The sequence below is a fragment of the Camelina sativa genome, chromosome 16 (assembly GCF_000633955.1).
Source record: "Camelina sativa cultivar DH55 chromosome 16, Cs, whole genome shotgun sequence".
NCBI lineage: Eukaryota > Viridiplantae > Streptophyta > Magnoliopsida > Brassicales > Brassicaceae > Camelina > Camelina sativa.
In genome coordinates this window covers 5,761,060-5,771,696 of record NC_025700.1, presented here as the reverse complement: position 1 = coordinate 5,771,696, position 10,637 = coordinate 5,761,060, and the positions used below count along the sequence as shown (strand labels likewise).

Sequence of the window (10,637 nt, the reverse complement as noted above, 5' to 3'; positions counted from 1 at the left end):
TAAGAGGTAGCAACACTATCTTCTATATCCTTTGTAGAGAGGTTTTAAAATTAAAAATACAAAGAGAAACATATTCAATTGTCTGAAAACTGCTAAAATCAGGCATCATTATTTCTTCGGTGTGAAACTGCTTCTGGACGTCCGCGACTGTGTTCTTTGCATCTTCAATCTCTTGACCTTCTTTCTCATTCATCTCTTCCAATTATGCCTGTAAAATTCAGTTTTTGTTTAAGAGACAAAACAATACAGAGTAGCAGTTTCATGGTTCCACTATCTCTGCGTGCTTATTCGTTATTTTATTTTATTTTTGTTGGTGTGCTTAGTCGTTATTTTTCTTGAGATTTATATATAAAGGCTGAAGTTTGTGAGAATGAACTGCTCCGAAACTTGAGAATCATGCTCTACGTTTTCTTATGGACTAATAGTAAAGGTAAAAGTAGAATGACACTTAGCAAGCAATAAAGATTAAAGAATGGAAAGTGTATTTACCAAAGTGGACGCAACCATTCCTATGTTGTGATTGAAGATGCATTTGTTGACATAGGTGATGTCCTAAAACAAAGGTAGTTTAAGAGTTAGATCAGCAGGTTTAACTTCAAGAAGGAAATCATTTAAGGCGGTCAAGTGAATGTTTGTGAAGCAAGGAGAAGGTTTTAAAAGAGTAAAGACTTTCTTATTATAAAGATTAAAGGAAATTTTACAAAGATTGTTAATTTCCTAAAATATAAAGAAAAAGGAAATTAACAATTTCTAGTTTGACTAGATTTGGTAATTAGTCTATTGTGTGGTTAAGACCAATTAGTATAAATAGGGGAGGCTGGGTCTTGAGGAAGATCAGCACTTCATAGATCGATCAATTCTTGTAATTGAATCTTAAGCTTAGAGAAAGAATAGCTTGAAGATTCAAAGAGAGGAAAACGTTTTCTTAGATCAAAGTTGTGATCTAAGAACTTGAGTGAGTTAGAAAATAGAGTTAAGGAGAAACCTTGTAAGACTTATTTTCTAATAAAACTAAAGTGAGTTTGTTAATCCTTGGTTTGTTAAATTGAAAGCTTCCAAAATACATAGCTCTTGCGTTTTCAATTGGTATCAGAGCTTCCACTTGTAAGGATTTATTACGGGTGAGATCCTGTGGGAAAGATGGAGGGCTACGGTGATCTTCTCAGCAACAAGGTTATTCTAGATGATGGGAATTATGGTTTCTGGAAATCAAGGATGAAATCTATAATCGGTGGAATAGATCGACTTGCCTGGAATACTGTCCTCGAGAAGTGGGAAGAACCAACAATCAAGGATGAAGACGGAAAGAAGGTTATTAAACCAGAGGAAGATTGGACTGATGATGAACTTAAAAAATCCAAATATAATTCACGAGCTCTCACGGAAATTCACTGTTGTGTTGGAAGGAAGCAATTCGAGTTGATTCAGGGGTGTGAGACAGCAAAAGAAGCGTGGGATACTCTTCAGATCCATTACGAAGGAACGACAAAAGTTCAGAGTTCTAGGAAAGACATGTTAGCTTCTCGTTTTGAGAATTTGAGAATGGATGAACATGAATCTATATCGGACTTCAGCTCTAAGATCAGCACCTTGGCTCAAGAAGCTGTAACCTTGGGAAAGAAATACAAAGATCAAAAATTGGTTAAAAAATTTCTTCGTTGTCTACCAACTAAATTTTTGGCTTTCAAAACTGCTCTATGTGTGTCAAATAAGGTTGAGGACATGAGCTTTGGAGAAGTAGTAGGGATGCTACAGGCTCATGAGTTAGAGTTGGGAGGAGTCAAGAATACTAAAGGCATAGCTTTGGTGGCATGTGAAAAAAAGGATAAGGTTGAAGGTGAGGATCCAGTTAGTTTGCTGGTTCGTCGGTTTGATAGGGTTTTAAAAAGGGTAGAACAAGGACAAAGTCAGAAGAAATTTACACCATACAAGAAAGCTGAAGAAAGAAAATTCTCAAGAAAATCAGAGATGCAATGTCACGAATGCAAAGGCTTTGGACACTTTGCCCGAGAATGTCCTACAGTTAGGAGACGTGAAAATAAGTGCTCGATATGTAAGGGTTTAGGACACAATCAAGAAGAGTGTGTTGGTCAAAAGAAAAAGTCTTTGATCAGTCTAGAAGAAGATATCGGGGAAGAGAGTGAAGAAGAGATTCTAAATTTTGTTGCATATCTTGGTATCACTGAATTTATAGACGAAGAAGAAGATTCTGATTCAGAAGAAGAACCTGAGGAGGAGTTAGAGGAAAGTTATAATGATGTTCGAAATGCACTTGTTAGTATCGCTAAAGAGAATCAGGAACTAGTAAAGGAGCAGCTTCGTCTTACAACTTTAGTCAAAACTCTTCAGGAAGAGTTAGTAACAGAAAGGAAACTTAGCCAAGGTAGTGTGGCTTTGATTAAAGAAAAACTTAACCTGGTCAAGCGTTGTGAAGAACTGGGAAGTAAATTAAATGCACAAAAAGAAAAATCAGAGAAGCTACAAACAGAGCTCGTACACCAGTACAAGAAGATACACATGTTTGCAGGAACCAAGCAATTGGATGAGATTCTAAGCTATGGAAGGACAGAAAAGACTCATAGAGGCTTGGGATTTAATGATCAAACAGCAAGTAGTACAGGACAAACCAAATTTGTGTCAGGTGGGCTGAACATTCAAAGTACAGAAACAATAACAAATTTTCAAAAAGAAAGAAGAGGATGTCATTATTGTGGAAAGCATGGGCACATCAGGTATTTCTGTTACAAATTCTGGGAAAGGATTGAAAGGCTTAAACAACAAGGAAAATTCTTCTGAAATAGAATTCGTAATCAGATATGGGTGAAAAAAACTGACTTATATCAAACTGTGTCAAGAGAAGTTGCAAAGCATACTCCGGAGATTAATTTAAGGTGCAGCATGGCATTAATTACAGAAGAACCTGACAAAGACAGTCCTTGGTATTTTGATAGTGGTTGCTCACGTCATATGACTGGTACTTAGAATTACTTACAAGATTTCAGAAGAATTAGAGGCGGTAAGGTCACTTTTGGAGATGGAGGTCATGGAGATATTCAAGGAAAAGGAAGAACAGATGACAATACTTTACCAAAACTGATGAATGTCTACTTAGTTCAAGGTTTGAAAGCAAATTTGATAAGTGTAAGTCAACTATGTGACGAAGGATTAACGGTTTCATTTACCAAAGTGGACTGCAAAGCTGTGAATGAAGAGAAGACTGTTGTACTAAGAGGACTACGATCTGAGAACAATTGCTATATGTGGGATAACAACTTAGATGTGTGTTATTCAGCACGAGATGATCTAAACCTATGGCATCAAAGACTCGGACATATGAATGTCAGAAATTTAACAACACTAGTCAACAATGAGATAGTTCGAGGAGTTCCACACATTAAAGGTGTCGATCGAATGGTGTGTGGTCCATGTAATCAATGTAAGCAAGTAAAAATTCAACACAAAAAGGTTCCTGATATACAATCAAAAGAAGTCTTAGATCTGGTTCATATGGATTTAATGGGGCCAATGCAAACAGAGAGTATAGCTGGGAAAAAATATGCATTTGTGCTAGTAGATGACTTCTCAAGATATACATGGGTTAGGTTTATTCTAGAAAAATCAGACACAGTTGAGAGCTTTAGAATTTGGGCATTGCAACTGATTAACGAGAAAGGAGGAATCAAGAAGATTCGTAGTGATCATGGTGGTGAGTTTCAAAATGAAACAATGAAAGTGTTATGTGCGAATCATGGTACTGTGCATCAGTTTTCTGCTCCACGGACACCTCAGCAAAACGGAGTAGTAGAGAGAAAGAATAGAACTTTGCAAGAGATGGCACGAGCAATGATTCATGGTAATCATGTTTCACAAAAATTTTGGGTGGAGGCTTTGAATACTGCTTGTTACATTATAAATCGAGTTTATGTGAGGAAGAATTCAACCAAGACACCTTATGAGCTGTGGAAGGGAAAAATTCCAAATTTGAGCTACTTTCATGTTTTTGGATGCAAGTGCTATATCCTGAATGATAAGGATTATCTTGGAAAGTTTGATTCTAGGAGTGATGAAGGATTTTTTCTGGATTATTCAGAAAGTAGTACAGCTTTCAGAATTTACAACAAACGGGTAGGCACAATAGTAGAATCTGTCAATGTGGTCTTTGATGATTATTCTTTCAATCAATGGAAAGGATGTGAATCTGACAGTGATACAGAGGAGCCTGAGGTCAGTTAATCAAAGGAATCAGAATCTGGGGTTGTAACTGAAGTAAAAGCAGAAACAAGTCAAGAATCATTAGTGCAAGTTCATAAGAATCACTCAGCTTCTGATATTATAGGAGACCTAAAAGATGGTATGAGAACTAGAGGTGTTAAGATTGATTTCAAGAAGATGGAAAGCAACTTTTGCAAGTTGGGAAAAAGTTCAGTATGAGTGTTTTGTCTCTTTCTTTGAACCAAAAAATCATGTTGAGGCTCTTAGTGATAATTCATGGATTATAGCAATGGAGGAAGAATTGGAGCAGTTTGAACGGAATGAAGTGTGGGAATTGGTTCCTCGACCTTCCAATACAAATGTAATTGGAACTAAATGGATATTCAAGAACAAAACTGATGAAAATGGAATAGTGGTTCGAAACAAAGCAAGACTGGTGGCTCAAGGGTACACACAAATAGAAGGGATTGATTTTGAAGAAACTTTTGCTCCAGTAGCGAGACTTGAGTCAATACGGTTTTTCTTGGGAATGGCTTGCATATTGAATTTTAAAGTATTCCAAATGGATGTTAAGAGTGCTTTCTTAAATGGGATCTTGCAAGAGGAGGTATATGTAGAGCAGCCTAAAGGATTTGAAGACCCAGTGAATCCTACTTATGTTTATAGTCTAAAGAAAGCTTTGTATGGTTTAAAACAAGCTCCAAGGGCTTGGTATGAAAGGCTGACTAATTTTCTGCTTCAGCAAGGCTATGAACGAGGTAATGTGGACAAGACTTTGTTTGTATTAACCTTAGAGCAGAATATCATGGTTGTTCAGATCTATGTGGATGATATCATCTTTGGTAGCACATCAGAAGACTTGGTGAACAAATTTGTGGAGAATATGTCTCAAGAGTTTGAAATGAGCTTGGTTGGTGAGTTAAAGTATTTTCTAGGTTTGCAGATCACTCAAACAGATGAAGGAATATTTGTATCACAAAGTACTTGTGCAAGGAAGCTACTGACAAAGTTTAAGCTAGAAAAATGCAAAGAAGCAGTAACTCCTATGAGTACGTCGAAGAAATTATCAAAAGATAAGAAAGGTCAAGCTGTTGATATTACTTTATATAGAGGTCTGATCGGTAGTCTGCTCTATGTAACAGCAAGCAGACCTGATTTATGCTTTAGTGTAGGAGTTTGTGCAAGATATCAAGCAAATCCTAAGCAATCTCACTTAGAAGTTGTGAAGAGAATCATTAAATATGTCAAAGGTACACTTGATCTTGGTCTTTGGATGTCAAAAGGATCAAATTCTAGTTTAGTAGGATACTGTGATGCAGATTACGCTGGAAGCATGGATGATCGAAAGAGTACAAGTGGGGGTTGTTTCTTTTTGGGGATTAACTTAATCTCTTGGTTAAGTAAGAAACAGAATTCTGCATCATTATCAACAGCTGAATCAGAATACATTGCTATGGGAAGTTGCTGTACTCAATTACTTTGGATGAAGCAAATGTTTGCAGATTATGGTATAGATTCAGGAATTCTACAAATCTTGTGTGATAACAAAAGTGTTATTGATCTATCAAAAAATCATGTGCAACACTCAAGAACAAAACACATTGATGTGAGACATCATTTTATTAGAGAGCTTGTGGAAAACAAGCAGGTTCAGATTGATCATATGTCTACAGAGATGCAGTTGGCTGATTTGTTTACTAAAGCACTAGATTTTCAGAGATTTGTAATGCTGAGGAATCTCATTGGTGTGTGTCAGACCTGATTGTACCGTTGTGGTACAGAAACTGATTCAGGTGTTGACGAAGGATGTGTTAAAACATGGATTAGTTGTGTGTTTTGGTTTGCAAAGTTATGGGCTTGGGCCGTATGTTATTAAAAAAAGGGGGTTTTGTTTTATATTAAATATGTGTTTTGTTTAAGAAGAAGAAGAAGAGTCTCGGAAAAAAAAAAGGGAACGAACTCGAGTAGAAAGAGTTGGAGATTTGAGAGAAGTAGATTTGAGAGAGTCGAAGTCATGGTAAGAGCAACTCGCAGAGGACCGATTTCCAGAAGAAACAAATCTGAGATTCATTCTGGTTATGACAAAAATCGACCATTGATTGTTGATGAGGAGATTGATGAAGTTGCGCATGCATTGAGTTTGGTACCATACTCGAAAGATTCTTCGGCAGAGAAGACCCAAGGCTAGAATGACGGATCGTTTGGAATTGCATGTGATATAGATCTGGGAGAATCCAAAGAAACGGAGTCAGATGAACCAGCGGTTGGGAGTTCGACTGATCAAGTTCACAAATCTCAAAAGGGAAAGAACCAGAGCTTTCGGGTGACGAAATTGATTCTACTGGAGTCTCGGTTCAAGAGCAATTTGAGCGAATGGCTAGGAAAAAGCGAGTGCACAAAAACCTTGGTCTTGCACCACCTAAGAAAACAAGAAAAACAGGGGAAACAAGTTCCACTCGCATGAAATCAAACTCAAAATTTGATCCTAAGGTGTTAGCTTCAGTTTCGGCTCAAACAAGGTATAAATCTTTTAGCTATAGGAATATTACCAAGGAACGTCTTGTAGATCTTGATGCTAAAGATGAATGGGGATATCTTGATTTAATTAAGAGAATGGGTATTCCGGATAGTGTTGAAGGTTTGGCGTCTATTGTGAAGGAGGTTATTGCTGAATTTTATGCCAATTTACCTGAAAAAGTTCCAGCTGATGGTGTCGAGGTATTGTTTTGTGGTCACACTTATGTTTTTCTCCGGATGTCATTAACCAAGTTTTTAATCAGTCACGTTTGTCTGAAGAAGAGAAACAAGCTGATGCAGCTGTGGACTTACTTAGTCTTGAGAAGATTGCTGATACCTTGAGTGGAGAAGATAACATCAAGTGGCAGGATTTGAATCCCAGGGACTTGCCAGCTGCTTTTGGAGCTTTGTTCACCATATCCAGCTACAATTGGATACCATCATCTCACCGGAATCATGTGTCTGAAAACCGAGCCAGACTTGTGTACAAGATTTTCAAAGGGATTCGTTTTGATTTCGGCAGAATGGTGTATGATCAAGTGATCGATTTGTCTGCAATTCAAAAGTGTGATTCTCGCTGGTTGGTTTCTCCTAGAACTATTTTTAAGGTTCTTATGCATCAAGACCGGTTAGAAATTGCTGATACGGATGTTCTTGTCAAACCTGTGGCTTATCAGAAGGATGTTCGTACTGGAAAAGCTTATGCAGATAAGTTCCCTGATTGTCCCAGTTTTTACGTTCCACTTGTATCGTCTGAACCACCTCCTGCTGCATCTCCTGGTCAGAACTATATTGATGTTCAGCTTGGGAGCATTCGTATGCCATTAATAGATCAGAATGATCCGGAGTTAGTCTATAAGGCCCTTATTGATACAGCTCGAGTGCTACAGAGTCTTTTTGGAGTGGTGTATCGTTTGACTCAGAATCATCCCATGTCCAAAATGCTTTGATTGGTTTTTAACTTGTATATTCTTCAAGCAGGGGGAGAAGAATAAATTTATGGGGGAGTATCATTTTACGGGGGAGCATCAAATCAGAATGTTGTCATTTTACGGGGGAGTTTCAAGTCAGAATGTTCTTGTTCTTTTTGGATCAGAATGCTCTTGTTCTTTTCAGTGTTTTGTTCGTTTGAAACTCTAAGACACTTTGCAGTCTGGTTGTTTGTTTTTTTTTGGGAAATTTTCGTTAGATAAAGTTTGTCAATCAGACTGATGTTTATGAGTGAAGTTTAAATTGCTGGAATCATTGATCATGTATGCTTGAAGAAGCATAAGGTTAAAAAGGGGGAGATTGAAGATGCATTTGTTGACATAAGTGATGTCCTAAAACAAAGGTAGTTCAAGAGTTAGATCAGCAGGTTTAACTTCAAGAAGGAAATCATTTAAGGCGGTCAAGCGAACGTTTTTGAAGCAAGGAGAAGGTTCTAGAAGAGTAAATACTTTCTTATTATAAAGATTAAAAGAAGTTTTACAAAAATTGTTAATTTCCTAAAGTATAAAGAAAAAAAAATTAACAGTTTCTAGTTTGACTAGATTTGGGAATTAGCCTATTGTGTGGTTAAGACCAATTAGTATAAATAGGGGAGGCTGGGTTTTGAGGAAGATCAGCACTTCATAGATTGAGCAATTCTTGTAATTGAATCTTAAGCTTAGAGAAAGAATAGCTTGAAGATTCAAAAAGAGGAAAAAGTTTTCTTAGATCAAAGTTGTGATCTAAGAACTTGAGTGAGTTAGAAAATAGAGTTAAGGAGAAACCTTGTAAGACTTATTTTCTAATAAATTTAAAGTGAGTTTGTTAATCCTTGGTTTGTTAAATTGAAAGCTTCCAAAATACATAGCTCTTGCGTTTTCAGTGATTGCTTAAAATTGGTGTGTAAAAAAGAAAAAGAAAACACGTATTTGTATTAGAACTCGAAGATTTCAAATCCAATCAGTAAACCAGATTGGCAAACACCTAGAAACCAAAATCGGAACTCACACAGAAAAATCTCGGTATTACTACGAGAATCAATCACATTTACTCTTTCACTAAAGGGCAAATTAGAAGAAAACAAAAAAACTATGAAGAAAACACTTCACAAAACCAGAAACGGGTACGAAGAAAACTCAATTCAAATAAAATCTGACAAATTGGAACTGAGACGCAGAGCCGAGAAGATATCGACAAGGATATCAAACCTGGTAAGCAATACGAACCTGGATTAATCGAGAAGCACAACCAAGGATTCCATTTCTTACAACACCAACATAACGAAACCCAAAAGGAGTGATGATTTTTTTTCCCAAGATCGAAAAGAAGAATAAAAGATTAAAAAAAAAACTTACGTCGTAAACAAGGAATAAACCCTTTCGTAAACCGACATCATATTGATAAAAATAAAATACATAAATAAAATAAAATAAGAAGCAGACGATGTCGTATTGCTTGTGAGCGTGTTTTGTTCCAGTCACACTGATAAACAATTTGTTCAAAATTTTGAGTAATTTACTATCAAGCAGCAAACTTGAGGTTCTGAAAAAGTCCAAAAATTCATATGCAATAAAAGTAATTTTGCATATGTTTAGATTAGATGCATTTTTTGTGATTGTTATCAATACTGGCGGATCCATGTTACAGTTATAGGATATTTTAATTATATGTCATTTGTATAAAGCAATTAAATTAGAAAATACTAATCTACAGTCAACACCATTACTATTTATGTCTTTTTTATTTTCTTTTTCCTTTAACTTTATCGAATTCTTCATATTATTATTAGGCTACAACCATATCATTTAACATATATAATTTGTTATTTTTATTACCATATATAATAACTAAAATACCTATGGTAAATATAAAAGTAACATTTTAGATTAAATATAATTACTATTATAATAATTATTTTGATATATATATATATATATATATATATAATATATGTTTGGTGTTTTAGATTTGAAAGCAAAAGATCATTCCGAGCAGAATGCATCAGCTCTTTCAACTCATAATACATCAAAGCACCTTGGAGAGGTTCAAAAGGCTTCTAATTTTTCGTTGGTCAAATTCATTCATGATAAAGTTAGTATAAAAATTAATAGATCTTTTATAATGAATAAAAATATTGCAAATGAAAAAGTCATCGGCCATGTATTAGTTTTTATATTTTTATCATCGCCATGGACGTCTCTTTGCAGCTTTGCCGACACTGCTGAGGTATTGGGATTTCCTAAAGAGCAGCAGCAACAGCTTTATGTGCATCGACCCGCAGGCAGATCACTCTTGCACTATCCGTGAGTGTCTCCTATCACTTGTTATATATGTGGTTCTGGTGACAGTTTTAGGTATCGTTAGCTTTGAAATGTCATGGAGCATTGAGTAGGTTTGGTAAATTTTGGTGGCTAGACTCAGCTCATTCATACAAGTATTCTAAGAGACTGAAACTTCACCTAAATTCTGTGTTTAAAGTTTGAAAACAAAGAATATTAATTTATTGATTCTTTATAGTGTGTAATTGATTGAAACAATTCTTTAAGGGCTGCTTTGTTTCTAGGTTCAATTTCGATTTAGCTTTAAGCAAAATTGACTGAATGTTGACATTTCTATATATAATGTGTAGAGTTTCTCAATAACCTTTGATTTTCTTTTGTCTTCTGAACAGTTAACGTATAGAGTCGTTGTTTATACTTGATCGTGCTGGGACACTGTATTTAATGGATCAATCAGGGAAACCAACATGTTCAGCATCACTAATGTTGTTGTTGTCAGGTTTTCATCATTAATGTAAAATTAAAATTTAAGATTAAATATAATTACTATTATAATTATTATTTTGATATATATATATATATATATACATATTTTCTGAATATATGTTTGGTGTTCCAGATTTGAAAGAAAAATATCATTCTGACCAGAATGCACCAGCT

General features: G+C 35.6%; 1 long non-coding RNA gene across 1 annotated transcript; it reads right to left on the bottom strand.

Annotated features, from left to right (window-relative positions):
- LOC104749914 lies at positions 1–9,030 on the bottom strand. Its single transcript, XR_761501.2, has 3 exons — positions 8,925–9,030; positions 490–552; positions 1–208 (listed from the first exon to the last, which is right to left on the bottom strand). It is a non-coding gene; the product is annotated as an uncharacterized LOC104749914 (long non-coding RNA).